Source organism: Pseudophryne corroboree, chromosome 2 (genome assembly GCF_028390025.1).
Source record: "Pseudophryne corroboree isolate aPseCor3 chromosome 2, aPseCor3.hap2, whole genome shotgun sequence".
Classification (NCBI taxonomy): Eukaryota; Metazoa; Chordata; class Amphibia; order Anura; family Myobatrachidae; genus Pseudophryne; species Pseudophryne corroboree.
The window spans coordinates 633,660,231-633,676,703 of record NC_086445.1 but is presented as its reverse complement, the minus strand read 5'-3'; the positions used below and the strand labels follow the sequence as shown (position 1 = coordinate 633,676,703).

Below are 16,473 nucleotides of genomic sequence, written 5' to 3'. Positions count from 1 at the left end.
CCTTCCACTGGAAATCGCTTACAATCCCCTCCATTGCGGCGGTGATTGCGGCTGTATGGGATACATATCACATGGAGTTCCTCTCTAGCATAATAGAAAGCAGGGCGGAAACCTTCACTGAGGTCTGGTCCCCATGGTTGGCACACTTCAAATGCCCCCCTCCGTTGACATTCGGTTTCTAATATACTAACAAAATGAATAACAAATGCTTGCATTGCTGGATCCCCCCCCTCCCCCCCTTTCCCTCTTCCCTTCTGTCTTTCCCACACCCTTCCTCCAATGTATTTCTGAAAAAACTTCAATAAACAGTGTTTAAAAAAAAAAAAATAATAATTGGCGAACCCTAAGAACCTCTGGACCCCTTTGAGGGTTAAGGGTATAGGCCAATTCTGGATTGCTTGGAGTTTCTCAGGATCCATCTCTAGTCCGGAACCGGACACAATGTAACCTAGAAACGGAATGGTTTTAACTTCAAACACACACTTCTCCAATTTACAATAGAGGTAATTGACACGGAGACGGGAAAGAACCTCTTTTACCCAGAAACGATGATCTTCGAGATTATTAGCAAAGATGAGGATGTCATCTAGATAAACCACGACATGGCGGTACAAGATGTCCCTGAAGATCTCATTCACGAAGTGCTGGAAGACTGCTGGAGCGTTGCTCAATCCGAAGGGCATGACGAGGTACTCATAATGTCTGTCACGGGTGTTAAAGGCGGTCTTCCACTCGTCACCCTCACGGATTCGGATGAGATTGTAGGCACCCCTCAAGTCCAGCTTTGTGAAAATGGTTGCACCACTAACTCTATCAAAGAGCTCGGTAATCAGGGGTAAAGGGTATCGGTTCTTGACGGTAATGTCGTTCAGACCTCTGTAGTCGATGCACGGACGCAGACCACCGTCTTTCTTCTTAACGAAGAAGAAGCCTGCGCCGGCTGGAGAAGAAGATGGTCGGATGAAACCCTTCGCCAGGTTCTCTTTGATGTACTCTTCCATGGAGTGTGTCTCAGGCAGAGACAACGGATAAGTTCGGCCTCGCGGTGGAACCTTCCCTGGAATGAGGTCGATTGGGCAGTCCCATTCTCTATGAGGAGGAAGGATATCAGCAGAGGCTTTACTGAACACGTCCGTGAAGTCTTGATATGGAGGAAGCGGAACATCAGATGACCTGGGGAAGGAAGAACAAACAGGAAGAACTTTGGCTAAACAAGTCTCAGCACAGGAGGGACCCCATGCCAGTATTTGCGTAGTCGTCCAGTCAATTGATGGGTTATGGAGACGGCTCTTGGAATCACTAAAAAAAGAAATATACTCAGAATGAAGAACTCCCACTCTCAGACGAACTGGAAGAGTCCTTAAGGAAATGACTGCGTCAAAAATCTTGCTGCCATCCACGGCAGTCAAAGAGATGGACGAGGACAGTCTCTCGGTGGGTAGGGACCACCGTTTAACATAAGCTTCGGTTATGAAATTCCCAGCTGCTCCGGAATCAAGGAGGGCAATGACGTTCCTGTAACGTTGAGCAATTTGGAGCGACACTGGGAGGTTACAATCATGAGGAGATGGAGAGGAGATCATTACTCCTAGCCGGCCCTCTCCTTGGCGAGCTAGGATCTGGAGTTTCCTGAATGTTTGGGACAGGCGTTGATAGTGTGCGACGGAGCTGCACAGTAGAGACATAGAGACTCGGAGAGGCATCTTCGGCGCTCAGCGGGAGATAGACGGGAACGACCAATTTGCATAGGCTCATCCTTGGAGATGGTTGACGAGGAGGAGAAGCAGAAGATTTAGGAACGGATGATCTTCCTCGCTCGGTTGCTCTCTCTCTGAACCGTAGATCAACCTTCGTGCATAGTGAAATTAGCTCATCCAACTTAGAAGGCAAGTCTCTGGTAGCTAACTCATCTTTAATGCGTTCTGACAACCCATGCCAGAATGCAGCATACAGGGCCTCGTCGTTCCAGGCCAGTTCAGATGCCAGGATTTTGAACTGTATAAGATACTGTCCCACAGTACGTGTTCCCTGGCGTAGACGGAGAATCTCAGATGAAGCAGAGGAAACCCGGCCCGGCTCGTCGAAGATGCGCCTGAATGATGCTACAAAGTCAGTATAGGAGGACAGCAGGGGATCAGACTTCTCCCATAATGGTGATGCCCAATCAAGGGCTGAGCCACTGAGGAGAGAAATAATATAAGCAACTTTGGTACGGTCACTGGGGAAGTTGCCAGATTGAAGCTCAAAATGGATTTCGCATTGGTTAAGAAATCCCCTGCAGAACCTTGGAGATCCGTCAAATTTTGCTGGCGTTGGAAGATGAAGACGTGGTATGGAAATAGGCAAGGTGGGTGGGGTTACAGCTGGAGTCACTGTGGTGGACGCACCAGACGTGCCAGGTCCACGGAGGGTCGTCTGAATCCCATCCAGCCGAGTAGAGAGATCCTGGAGACAGCGGATGATGTGACCTTGTGCAGCCTCCTGATGTTCGAGTCTGGCTGCCAGTTCTTGCATAGGTCTAGCCGCTTGATCCTGGTCTCCGGCTGGATTCATATAGTCAGTGCTTACTGTCACAACTGAGGGTTTAGGCTGACAGGAGGAAGCCTCAGTTGTAGGGGCTGGAATGAAGTTAAAACTTAGATGGTTTAATCAGACCCCTGGACATGTAAGTGTGGAAGGAAACCCGAAGGTGTGACCATGACAAGCAGGTTAAAAGTCAAATGAAAGTTTATTAAACAGACTCTGTATAATCACAACAGCGTTCACAGTCAGTATTAGCAGTGGCAGATAATACAGTTCCTGGATCACTAAACCATAAAAGGTATAACAGGGCACTGGTAGGTTGCAGAACGGATGTTATAGTCCTTGGGTAGAATAACCTTACCAGGCCAAGCTGTAGTAGTGGAGACAACTGAGGAACACGCCAGTAGGTGTATGAGATGATGCTGGTAACTGGAATGCACTGTAGGAGTCACTGGACGGAACCAGCCAGATGGTGGAGACACGGAGTTAAAACTGAAAGATGCTAGGGTGCGTGGAAACAGATGAAATGAAGAGTGGTTACCGGTGGTAGTGGATACTGCTGGTAAGAAGAAATCCGCTGGGAGAACACCAGCTCTTTAAGGAGGCTGAATTCTGTTGGAAGCAGGTTGCTGGAAACAGATGGGTTAATAGCTGAAAGCTTGGAAGCAAACGAAGTAATAACTGAAAGCTGGATCAGTCACAGAGGATTGCAAAGTCAGGCTGCACCGCAGGATGGAAAGCAGGTGCGGGTCTCTTCGTGGATGCTGGAGACAGGAGCTGGAACCTGGAGAAACAAACCACAGGAGAGAGAGACTGGAACAAGGTATGACATTCAAAGCACTGACATCTATCTGGCCCAGACACAGGATACTTATACCTGCTGCTATGCAGGCATTGGCTGGGCAATTATGCAGATTCCAGCGACGGTGGATTGGAGGAATTGGAGCATGTGATCAAATCCAACATGGCTGCGCCCATGCTGGAACCTGGAGGGAAAACTGGTTTGAAATGAAATGTGCAAACATAATGATAATGGCGGCGCCGGCCGCGGAGGACAGGAGACGCCAGATGACAGTTATATGCTGAGACACTTGGAGGGCAGCAGAGGCCGCGGCAGGCATGATACATGATTCTGAGACCCTGCAGCAATAACACAGTAACGGCGGCGGATGCCGCGGAGGACCTGAGACGCCATGTTGGATTCAAACATGGCGCCGCTGTGGTAGTGTCTCAGAATGACAGGAGGGATGTGCAGAGTGTTGACACAGATGAGATCCGGATTTGGAACGCTGGGCCAGTCTCAGAAGACACCTAAACGGCAGGTAATGGCGTCCAGATACCCGGATCGTGACAAGAATATGGTCAGAGAACTGTTAAAACCAAAAAAGAGTGTCAGACCATCAATGCACTTGAGTACTGGGGAAAATGGTGGCGACCTACGAGGCCATCCCCTTCGGCAGGTTTCATGCGAGGACTTTTCAGTGGGACCTTTTGGGCAAGTGGTCCGGGTCCCATCTTCAAATACATCAGAAAATAACCCTGTCCCCCAGGGCCAGGGTGTCTCTCCTGTGGTGGCGGCAGAGTGCTCACCTTCTAGAGGGTCGCAGGTTCGGCATTCAAGACTGGGTTCTGGTGACCACGGACGCGAGCCTCCGAGGATGGGGAGCAGTCACACAAGGAAGGAATTTTCAGGGACTGTGGTCAAGCCAAGAGGCTTGCCTTCACATCAACATACTGGAATTAAGGGCCATATACAACGGCCTACGACAAGCGGAGAATCTTCTTCGCGATCTACCGGTTCTGATTCAATCAGACAACGTCACAGCCGTGGCTCATGTAAACCGCCAAGGTGGGACAAGGAGCAGAGAGCCAATGGCGGAAGCCACCAGGATTCTGCGCTGGGCGGAAAATCACGTAAGCGCTCTCTCAGCAGTCTTCATTCCGGGAGTAGACAACTGGGTAGCAGACTTCCTCAGCAGACACGATCTCCATCCAGGAGAGTGGGGACTTCATCAAGAAGTTTTTGCAGAAATAACAAGTCTTTGGGGACTTCCTCAAATAGACATGATGGCGTCACGCCTCAACAAGAAACTTCAGAGGTTTTGTGCCAGGTCAAGGGACCCTCAGGCAGTAGCGGTGGACGCCCTGGTGACACCATGGGTGTTTCAGTCGGTCTATGTGCTCCCTCCTCTTCCTCTCATCTCAAAAATATTGAGAATCATAATACGAAAAAGAGTGCAGACAATACTCATTGTTCCAGATTGGCCTCGAAGGGCCTGGTATTCAGATCTTCAAGAGATGCTCACAGAAGATCCTTGGCCTCTTCCTCTCAGGGAGGAGCTGTTGCAGCAGGGGCCCTGCATGTTCCAAGACTTACCGTGGTTACGTTTGACGGCATGGCGGTTGAACACCGAATCCTAGCTGGGAAAGGTATTCCGGAGGAAGTCATCCCTACTCTGATAAAGGCTAGGAAGGAGGTGACGGCGAAACATTATCACCGTATCTGGAGGAAGTATGTATCTTGGTGTGAAGCCAAGAATGCTCCTACGGAAGATTTCCACTTGGGCCGTTTTCTCCACTTTCTACAGACAGGAGTGGATATGGGCCTAAAGTTAGGCTCCATTAAGGTACAGATTTTGGCCCTATCTATATTCTTCCAGAAGCAATTGGCTTCTCTCCCAGAAGTCCAGACTTTTGTTAAGGGAGTGCTGCACATCCAGCCTCCTTTTGTGCCCCCAGTGGCACCTTGGGACCTTAACGTGGTGTTAAAGTTCCTAAAATCTCACTGGTTTGAGCCTCATCAAACAGTTGAATTAAAATTTCTCACTTGGAAGGTGGTCATCTTGTTGGCCTTGGCATCTGCAAGGCGGGTGTCCGAATTAGCGGCTTTGTCTCATAAGAGCCCCTATCTCATCTTCCATTTGGATAGAGCTGAGTTGAGGACTCGTCCTCAATTTTTGCCTAAGGTGGTGTCATCGTTTCATATGAACCAGCCTATTGTGGTGCCTTTGGCTACGGGAGACTTGGAGGATTCCAAGTCCCTTGATGTAGTCAGGGTCTTAAAAATTTACGTAGCCAGGATGGCTCGAATTAGGAAAACAGAGGCACTGTTTGTCCTGTATGCAGCCAACAAGGTTGGCGCTCCTGCGTCTATGCAGACTATTGCTCGCTGGATCTGTAACACGATTCAGCAGGCTCATTCTACGGCTGGATTGGCGTTACCAAATTCGGTAAAAGCCCATTCCACTAGGAAGGTGGGCTCTTCTTGGGCGGCTGCCCGAGGCGTCTCTGCTTTACAGCTTTGCCGAGCAGCTACTTGGTCGGGTTCAAACACCTTTGCAAAATTCTACAAGTTTGATACCCTGGCTGATGAGGACCTCATGTTTGCTCAATCGGTGCTGCAGAGTCATCCGCGCTCTCCCGCCCGTTTTGGAGCTTTGGTATAATCCCCATGGTCCTTACGGAGTGCCCAGCATCCTCTAGGACATATGAGAAAACAAGATTTTAAACCTACCGGTAAATCTTTTTCTCCTAGTCCGTAGAGGATGCTGGGCGCCTGTCCCAGTGCGGACATTTTTCTGCATGACTTGTATATAGTTGTTGCTTACATAAGGGTTATGTTGCAGTTAAGATAAGTCGTTGGCTGATACTGTTTTGTTTCATACTGTTAACTGGTTGTGTATATTCCAGGTTATACGGTGTGGATGGTGTGGGCTGGTATGAATCTTGCCCTTAGATTAACAAAAATCCTTTCCTCGTACTGTCCGTCTCCTCTGGGCACATTTTCTCTAACTGAGGTCTGGAGGAGGGGCATAGAGGGAGGAGCCAGTGCACACCCATCTAAAGTTCTTTATAGTACCCATGTCTCCTGCGGAGCCTGTCTATTCCCCATGGTCCTTACGGAGTCCCCAGCATCCTCTACGGACTAGGATAAAAAGATTTACCGGTAGGTTTAAAATCTTATTATTTTCACATATGATCACTGTAGAGTGACCTCAAGGGCTGCCTGCTTTCATACAAATCCAGTTGAAACCGTAGGTATCAGATTTGAGAATAGGGGAGGTAGCTGTCTTTTAGAGAATTGTCTATAGTGTAGTGGCTAGGTGAAGTCGGGGCTTAATGACATTCACTCCCACTCCCATCAAGTGGAACTTTCTCTTAGCATATGCTAGTTTATTAATTAACCTTTTCTCTTAAACCACAATTCCCATCTGACCTTTTCATTAAAAATGGAAATATCGTTCCTGGCCTTGTCTACTTTAATTGGTTACCAGGTCTGCAGTGATCCCTGATGGCCAACAAAAACAAAATTGCTGTCTCTAAGGGAAATACTGTAGCCTCATCCTGCACCATTTTACTGGCCTGCACTAAAGACAAATAGTTGATGATAGTGTATCACTTGTTGTAATCTCTTCTTTGTATAATTCAAGTCATTACAGACCCTGAAAGAAACCACTTTCAGCTAATTTTTTTGTAGCAGTCCAACAGATGTCCAGCTACAGAACTCTGTTTACAGGCAGTGTAATGTTTAGTTTATCTACAGTACATGCATTATTTATCCTGTAACTGTGGATGATCTGCCCTCCGCAGTGGTGCAATAGAGCAAAGGACTGTGGATGTGTCATTTAAAATATTTATTATGGATGCTAGCTACTCTGCTGTCACAAATTGAAAATGGTGCCACACTCCATAAGACGGGAGGGGATCAGGGTAACCGTGGTAAATAGATTTTCACCAGCTGACATTAGTTCAGTATGTAAAGTATTATCAAGTTTGTTACAAGGATAACTGATTCACTTTATTTATTATACTGTAGCATCTAGCTCCTTGGTCGCTGCCAATTCCTGTTTCTCTTACGTCCTAGAGGATGCTGGGGTCCACATTAGTACCATGGGGTATAGACGGGTCCACTAGGAGCCATTGGCACTTTAATATTTTGAGAGTGTGGGCTGGCTCCTCCTTCTATGCCCCTCCTACCAGACTCAGTTTAGAAAATGTGACCGGAGGAGCCGGTCACAGCTAGGGGAGCTCTCCAGAGTTTTCCTAGTATAATGTTGTTTTAGAGTTTTTTGTTTTACAGGGAGGCTGCTGGCAACAGCCTCACTGCAGCGAGGGATTAAGGGGGGGAGCAGTGTCCGCCCTGCGTGGTCTGAGCCACTGTCTCCGCTGACTGGACACTGAGCTCCAGAGGGGTCTGATCATTCTCCGCCACAGGGGACCGCTCGCCCCAGCAGCATGCCACCACCCCCTTGCAGAACTGAAGAATCGGTGGCGAGTGAGACACCGACCCCCCTAGCAAGCGGGGGGTCGGTGTGAAGATTGCGGCAACAGGGTAGGAGCACAGTATTAACTGCACTCCGGGGATGGCTCAGCGGTACATGGTGCGGCGCTGTGAGGGGTGCCCTGAGCCAGCGCTACACCCTACACTGGTCTAGAAGCCTGTCGGGGTCCCAGGATCTCAGCCAGCACTAAATTCTCAGGCCAGTATAAGCAGAAGAAGAGCGGGAAGACAGCGCCATTTTGTGGGCGGAGCTTCTCCTCAGAGCGGACACAGTCAGCGCTGACAAGGGGTCTCCCTTTGGTAAAAGCGCTGTGTGTTGGTTGGCTCCAATCTCTGTGTCTCTCTTGCCATTCTTGGGGGGGGGGGAAACTCTGTCTACCCACACCTGTGTGTGTGTGGAGTGTTTGGTGGTCTCCTTTAGCTATGTCCAGGGACACTGTGTCATATGCTGCGGAGGATATGTCCTCACAGGATGATCCCATTCCATGTAATCAGGATAGCACTGGTTTAGCACAGATTCCAGCAAGGGAACCTGAATGGTTTTCCTCTATCAAATCTTGGATTACTCAGATTTCTGACAGGGTTGCGAGTAATGAGTCGGCAACCCAGGTATTACAGAACTCCACGGCAGTATGGCCCGATTCTGGTACCACAGGACGCCCCGCTATATACCCCCAAAAACGTGCGCTTGGTAACATCACGCAATATGACAAGGGAAACAGAGTCTGATACCACAGATGGTAATGGGGATGTATTACGGGGGTCTGCCTCTCTTGCAAAGGGGTGCAATTAATGATAGAGGCTATCAGGGATGTGTTAAATGTAAATGATAACACACCTGAGCAGGTTGAGGAGGCTTTTTTCACTGAAAATAAGAAAGCCTCGCTAACCTTCCCTGCGTCAAAGGAATTGAATGCTATATTTGAGAATGCATGGGAAAACCGGGAGAAAAAATTCCAGATACCTAAAAGGGTTCAGGTGGCGTTTCCTTTCCCTGAGGAGGATAGAAAAAATGGGAAAACCCGCCTATTGTTGACGCATCTGTGTCCAGACTCTCAAATAAGGTGGTTTTACCTGTTCCAGGATCTACCGCCTTAAAGGAGCCGGCTGGGGCCATATTATGTCCCACTATTGCTAGTGCATGGATTGCAAGGGCTATAGTAAAGTGGTCGGCTACCTTACTAGAGGATTTGGATACGATGTATAAGGGTGATGTTGAATTGTTTTTGCGTAACATTCACGATTCAGCAGGTTTTATGGTAGAATCCATGAAAGATCTGGGTTCCATGGCTGCGGGGATCTCTTCCATATCTGTTTCAGCTCGTCGGGGACTGTGGCTGCGCCAGTGGTCGTCCGACGCGGAATCCAGGAAAAGTGTGGAGTACCTATTCTACACAGGTCAGGCTCTCTTTGGGGAAGCTTTGGATGCGTGGATATCCACGGCTACAGCGGGTAAGTCTCCGTTTTTTCTCTTAGATGCTCGCGCTCCGAAGAAATACTTCTCTTCATCTGCATCTCAGTCCTTTCGGCCTAACAAGCCTAGAAAGACCAAACCGTCTAATTCCTTCTTTGGGGAGGTTGAGTTAAATCCAAGAAACCTGCTGCTGCAGGTTCCCAGGAACAAAAGCCTGCTTCAGGTACGCCAAAGTCCCTCCGCATGACGGTGGACCACATGGCCTGGAGGTGGAGCCGGTGGGGGTGAGACTCAGACAGTTCAGTCACAACTGGGTATCGTCCGGCCTGGATCCCTGGGTGATAGATATTGTGTCCCAGGGATACAGGCTGGAATTTCAAAATCTCCCTCCTCACCGATTTTTCAAATCAGGCTTTCCAGTTCTACTGGCAGACAGAACTGTACTTCAGGAAGCTGACTAGAAGTTGGTGGAGGCACAGGTCATTGTACCAGTTCCTCCTCCTTTACAAACCACAGGTTACTATTCAAACCTTTTCGTGGTACCGAAACCGGATGGTTCGGTCAGGCCCATTCTAAACCTAAAATCACTGAACCCCTTTCTAAAGGAGTTCAAGTTCAAGGTGGAGTCTCTCAGGGCGGTGATATCAGGTATGGAAGAGGGGGAATTCCTGGTATCCCTGGATATCAAGGATGCGTACCTCCACATTCCGATTTGGCTGCCGCATCAGGTTTATCTCCGTTTTGCATTATTGGACTGTCATTTTCAGTTCCAGGCTCTGCCATTCGGCCTCTCAACAGCACCGAGGGTGTTCACCAAGGTAATGGCAGAGATTATGGTTCTCTTCCGCAAATAAGGGGTGAACATCATTCCATATCTGGACGATCTGCTGATAAAGGCTTCATCCATTGTTCTCACAACGCACCTACTCAGAGTCCACGGTTGGATTCTGAATCTCCCAAAGTCACATTTGGAACCGACCCAGAGGTTGTCTTTTCTGGGGATGATCCTCGATACAGAAGTGCAGAGGGTGTTTCTTCCGCAGGAAAAGGCGTTGGTGATACAAACAATGGTCCGGGATGTCCTGAAGCCAGCCCGGGTGTTGGTTCATCACTGCATTCGCCTTTTGGGAAAGATGGTGGCCTCTTACGATGCTCTCCAAAACGGGAGGTTCCATGCTCAGGCCTTCCAACTGGATCTCCTGGACAAGTGGTCAGGATCTTATCTCCACATGCACCAGAGGATTCGTCTGTCGCCAAAGGCCAGGATTTCACTCCTCTGGTGGCTCCAATTGCCTCACCTTCTGGAAGGCCGCAGGTTCGGGATTTAGAACTGGGTCCTTCTAACCACGGATGCGAGCCTTCAGGGCTGGGGCGCAGTCACTCAGTGGGAAACATTCCAAGGAAGGTGGTCTAGTATGGAAGCCGGCATGCCAATCAACATCCTGGAACTAAGAGCCGTCTACAACGGTCTTCTTCAGGCGGACCATCTTCTAAGAAATCGGGCCATTCAAGTGCAGTCGGACAATGTAACAACAGTGGCCTACATAAACCGACAGGGCGTGCACGAAGAGCAGAGCTGCAATGTCAGAGGTGACAAGAATCATCCACTGGGCAGAAATACACGCGTTGGCGCTCTCAGCAATCTTCATTCCGGGAGTGGACAACTGAGAAGCAGACTTCCTCAGCAGACACTATCTCCATCCAGGAGAATGGGGTCTCCATCCGGAGGTGTTCAAGGAAATTACAGACCTTTGGGGGTTACCCCAAATAGACATGATGGCCTCTCGTCTCAACAAGAAGCTTCAACGCTATTGTTCCAGGTCGAGGGACCCACAAGCAGTGGCAGTGGACGCCCTGGTGTCTCCGTGGGTGTTCCGGTTGGTGTATGTGTTTCCACCTCTTCCACTCATTCAAAGAGTTCTAAAGCTCGTAAGGAGCTCAAGGGTTCAGGCGATCCCCATTGCTCCGGACTGGCCATGGCGGGCTTGATACGCGCACCTTGTGAATCTCTTGCAGGAAGAGCCGAGGCCTCTTCCTCTTCGGGAGGATCTTCTGCTGCAGGGATCGTTCGCCTATCAAGACTTACTGCGGCTACGTTTGACGGCATGGAGGTTGAACGCCTGATACTAGCTCAGAAGGGCATTCCGAAGAAGGTCATTCCTACCCTGATACAGGCTAGGAAAGGGGTAACGTCTAGACATTACCATCGTATTTGGAAGAAATATGTTTCTTGGTGTGAATCCAAGAAGTTTCCTATGGTGGAGTTTCAACTCGGACGTTTTCTCCTCTTCCTGCAAGCAGGTGTGGATATGGGCCTGAGGTTGGGATCTGTGAATGTCCAGATTTCGTCCCTCTCCATCTTAAGGGAGTTCTGCACATCCAACCTCCCTTTGTACCTCCTACGGCGCCTTGGGACCTTAACGTAGTGTTACAGTTTCTCCAGTCGGATTGGTTTAAACCTCTACAGGAGGTTGAGGTCAAATTTTTTACTTGGAAGGCAGTCACGTTGTTGGCCTTAGCTTCTGCTAGACGTGTGTCGGAATTAGGGGCTTTGTCCTGTAAAAGTCTTTACTTGGTCTTCTACGAAGATAGAGCTAAGCTCCGGACACGTCAGCAGTTTCTTCCGAAGGTTGTGTCGGCATTTCATATCAACCAACCTATTGTGGTGCCAGTAGCTACTGACTCCTCAATTACATCAAAGTCCTTGGATGTTGTAAGGGCTCTGAAGATGTATGTGAAGAGAACTTCTCGTCACAGAAAGTCGGACTCTGTTTGTCCTATATGATCCCAAGAAGATTAGGTGTCCTGCTTCTAAGCAGACTATTTCTCGCTGGATTCGGTTCACTATCCAGCACGCTAATTCTACGGCAGGACTGCCGTGTCCAAAATCTGTTAAGGCCCACTCTACTCGTAAGGTGGGGTCTTCCTGGGCGGCTGCCCGGGGTGTCTCGGCATTGCAACTTTGCCGAGCTGCAACTTGGTCTGGGTCGAACACGTTTGCAAAGTTTTACAAGTTTGATACTCTAGCCTCTGATGATCTGAAGTTCAGTCATCAGTTCTTCAGGAGCCTCTGCACACTCCCTTCCGTTCTGGGAGCTTTGGTACATCCCCATGGTACTAATGTGGACCCCAGCATCCTCTAGGACGGAAAAGAAAATAGGATTTTGGTTACCTACCAGTAAATCCTTTTCTCGTAGTCTGTAGAGGATGCTGGGCACCCGCCCAGCGCTTTTGTTTTCCTGCAACCGTTATCTGGTTCAGTACGACTTTGTTTAGTTATGTACTGCATTGTTACTTGGTAAGTAATGTTTCAGCAGTTGCTGAGTTTTCAAGCTAAGCTAGCTTGATGTTCCTTGTATGAATCTCGCCACTATCTGTGTTAAATCCTTGTCTCGAAGATGTCCGTCTCAGTTTTTAGACTGAGTCTGGTAGGAGGGGCATAGAGGGAGGAGCCAGCCCACACACTCAAACTCTTAAAGTGCCAGTGGCTCCTAGTGGACCCGTCTATACCCCATGGTACTAATGTGGACTCCAGCATCCTCTACAGACTACGAGAAAAGGATTTACCGGTAGGTAACCAAAATCTTATTTTAAAGGGTAAACACATCCATTTCTAACAGGTTTGATATGCAGAATTTATTATACAAAATGTAAAAAGACAAAATTCTCATGGGCTGTCATTTTTCTAGCCTTTATTGGAGACCTGTAAATGTGGTAATGATTCATTATGGCAGTGGTTCTCAAACTGTATGCCGTGGCACCCTGGGGTGCTTCAGGACACTTGCAGGCAGGGGCGGTGCAAGGGTGTTCGGCGCCCCCCTGCAAACTATAAGTTTGCGCTCTCCCTCCCATACATAACAAAGGGACAGTGCGCGCCGAAGTCGCAAAAAACAGGTGGAGCGTGACCACACAATAGTACCAATGTAGTAGGTTGCAGTGGCAGCTGCACTCAGTCATACAAGAAACGTGCTATAAATTGCTTCTACATTTCAGTTTTATAAAAAAAAAAGTCCGATTCCTGACGATGGTTTTTTTTATAAAGCCGAAACATAGAAGCAGTTTATAGCACGTTTCTTGTATGACCGTGGGTACCGCCGCCATTGCAACCTACTCAATATTTACATTGGAGGGCATCGGGCAACTACTTTTATACACAGTTTGGAGTGCTGGACATACAAATATATATATTTAAGCCTCAGCACTCCGATCAGTCAATTACTGGCTCTGGTGCCCTCCTAGTGGACGATGGCTCCAACACACATGCAGTCCATGATCGGGCGGCACTCAGAGACTGGACATTGTTGAATGCAAAAAACCCTGCAGTATTTGTTTAATCAAATGGTGACGTTTTGGGGACTTGCCTTCTTCAGACAAAAATACAGTGCAAAGTGTGACAATAAATACAAGCTGGTGGGATCACGGACCACACTGGGGGAGGAACAGGAAGGGGGTAAGTTATTGCTCATTATCTCTTGTATTTATTGTCACACTTTGCAATGTATTTTTATCTAAATAAGGGGACAAGTCCCCGAAACATCACCATTTGATTAAACACACACTGCAGGGGTTTTTGCATTCACCAATGTCCAGTCTGACTGCCGCCCGGTCTATGGAATATATATATATATATCTCCCAACAGATATAGTGATTGCTTGATATAGGCATCCATATATAGACAGACAGATTTAGATAGATAGAAACTGTACATAGAGTAGGATAGCTAATCACACAGAAAATCAAATTCACCCAGTTGAAGTTCCTCTACAGTTTACACACTCATAGGGTCTCGGGCTGTCTGTCTATTATTCCTTCAGGCAGGTGAGATGGCTCTATGGAGATGGGGGCATCTAGTGCAGTAACAGAAGCTCTCTGCTCCCGGAGCCATCACTAGCTTGTTACGTCCGGCCCTTCCAGCTCCCCCTCTCCTTCCGCTAGCGCCACTGCACTGACACAGTGATCAGTAGCACGGGTGGATTAGAAGAGCCGCGCCTCATGCTGCAGGCTCCGCTGTCTGCCACAGTGTGACAGGTGCAGCGGCAGCCGACAGAACAGCGCACAGCATAGGGATGCAGAGCAGGGAGAGCGCCTCTCCAACCTGGCGCCTCCCTACTTTGCATCCCTTTGCTGAGCGGGTTCCGCCGGCACTGCTTGCAGGGGTGCCCTGGGTTGGTGGTCCAGGACCAGTTTAAATTATTTATGGTCAATGTAATAGGCAAACCAGTGCTGGTATCTGTCAATCATAAAATATGTGGACAGACGGAAGCAAATCGTATACCTCACTACGTAATTAAACCTAAGGATGACATATAAACACAATTTAATTAACTTACTATTTCTTCCTAAATTTCTCACTAAGAAACGTTTAGCCTAGGGGTCCCATGAAAAAAATTCTTAGACTCTAGGGTGCCGTGATTCAAGAGTTTGAGAACCACTGCATTTATGGTATAAACTCTTCACAAAACCTGTTTTATGGTTTTCATTTATGTACTGATTAAAATAATTATTTACATTTTTACAGTTGCAATAATCTTTTTTTTGTTTGTTTCTTTTTCTTTTTTTTATTCTTCTTACCACTTTTCCAGTACTGGGCAGCATACTGCAGTCAGCGGACGTCTGCTGTAATTCCTCTGATATCTCTTCTAGGAAATGAGGACAATCGCAGACCCTAAGGATGACATATAAACACCATATAATGACATATAAACACTGACCAAGGAAATGGAGTAGCTCTTACCTTTTCTTACAACTCGAGACTTGCTAATGGCTTCTTAATGGGATTACAATCGTTTTCCCTCCCTTTTACAATATTTTTTTTTTTTTTTAAGAAAACGTTGCTAGGGGGTATGCAAGGAAAAGGGTAATGTGAAGTTACTCCTCCTCCACTGAGACTCTCCAACATGTAGCGTTACTATTCCATAAGTAACAAGACTGCTCTGTCCCATCATTTTTCTTTTACAAGAAGATAACTGCACAACCAACTCTCCCATCGCAATGTAGCACTTTTAGAGTAAAGGTACCAGTACAGGACTTGCCCATAGAAGGCATTGTGACGCATATTTTATTTGCTGATTGAATCTCATCAAGTAAGAATAGTCTAATAAACCATACAACCAATCTTTTACTATTCAACTGTTCCTAATGAATATTAGTAGTAGTAATATTACATGCAGGATTATATGCTAAAATGAAAGCAGATTTGCAATGTCAGCCACTTGATAGCTGATAGTTGCAATAGATTAGATATACTCTAAATTCTTTAGAAAGTGTATGTAATTCTCCACCTGGAGTCCTTGAATTAAGGAAGCATTTATAAGAAGAAGACATGCTATGAGCACTCAACATCTACATAGTGCTTGTCACTTAATCTTTTATATGTAAGAAAACTATTTAGATTCTTGATCAAGTCTCCTGAGGAACATGTGTGTATTCATTTTTGTAACAAACTGTGACACCGATATGTATGATAAAAATGCTAAACACTGTGCGTCACGCCATGCATAAGGCCATGGCAACTTAACTTTATGCAGTCATCCTATTATTGGTTTGTTTGTATTTTTTGTTTGGTTTTTGGGGGGGGTGTTTTTTGTTTTTTATTTTATCTTTTTATGGACTGAGCAGTGGAGTCTTGGGAAATTTAAAATACGGTACATTTATCTGTCACTATTGCTTTATATATGCCCAGTTATCCTTGGGCAAGGATGACATTCTCCAGTTCAGCTGCACATGGAAAAAAAAATCTCAGCTCTTCCAACCTGGTGACTTGATTGCTCCTAAGCAGAGCTCATCTCTGGAAGATCATTGTGGTTTCTGCCTGCCCAAAGGAACTGTAGTATATGTGGCACCACCGCTGTGCCATCTGTACCATCACACTAACATTTTTAGTCAGTACTAGTTTAATGCTGCTATATATAATCCTGTATTTATCTTCTAGTGAATGATTGATATTTTTGAGTTGAATCTGATAAATTGAAATATGTTTGATGACTGGTACATTCAACCCAAGTTCCCTAATGATGTGGATTCTAGCCTTCTAGTTCTTAAATTAATATGTGGCACACCTGAAGAAATAGGTGGGAGATTTAATGGGAGACTCTTGTAACACCCTGTTGTCTTTTAGACAAGTTTGATTATGTCTAATGATGCAGAATATCTCCGCAGGTGAATAATGAATGCATTGAACTGTTTAATCATGCTGGATATCTCTATAGATGGGAAGCACTGCTGTAAAATTCAGCGGAGATGATTCTTGCATTG

At 47.1% G+C, this 16,473-nt stretch overlaps 1 protein-coding gene across 6 annotated transcripts in view; it reads left to right on the top strand.

Annotated features, from left to right (window-relative positions):
* ANKS1A (ankyrin repeat and sterile alpha motif domain containing 1A) overlaps positions 1-15,348 on the top strand; it is a 599,988-nt gene extending 584,640 nt beyond the window's left edge. For all 6 annotated transcript variants that reach the window (XM_063954919.1, XM_063954917.1, XM_063954921.1 and 3 more), the window contains one exon: positions 14,802-15,348. The gene's annotated coding sequence lies outside the window, so the exon portion shown is untranslated. The remainder of the gene's footprint in view (positions 1-14,801) is intronic.
* Positions 15,349-16,473: the final 1,125 nt, after the last annotated feature.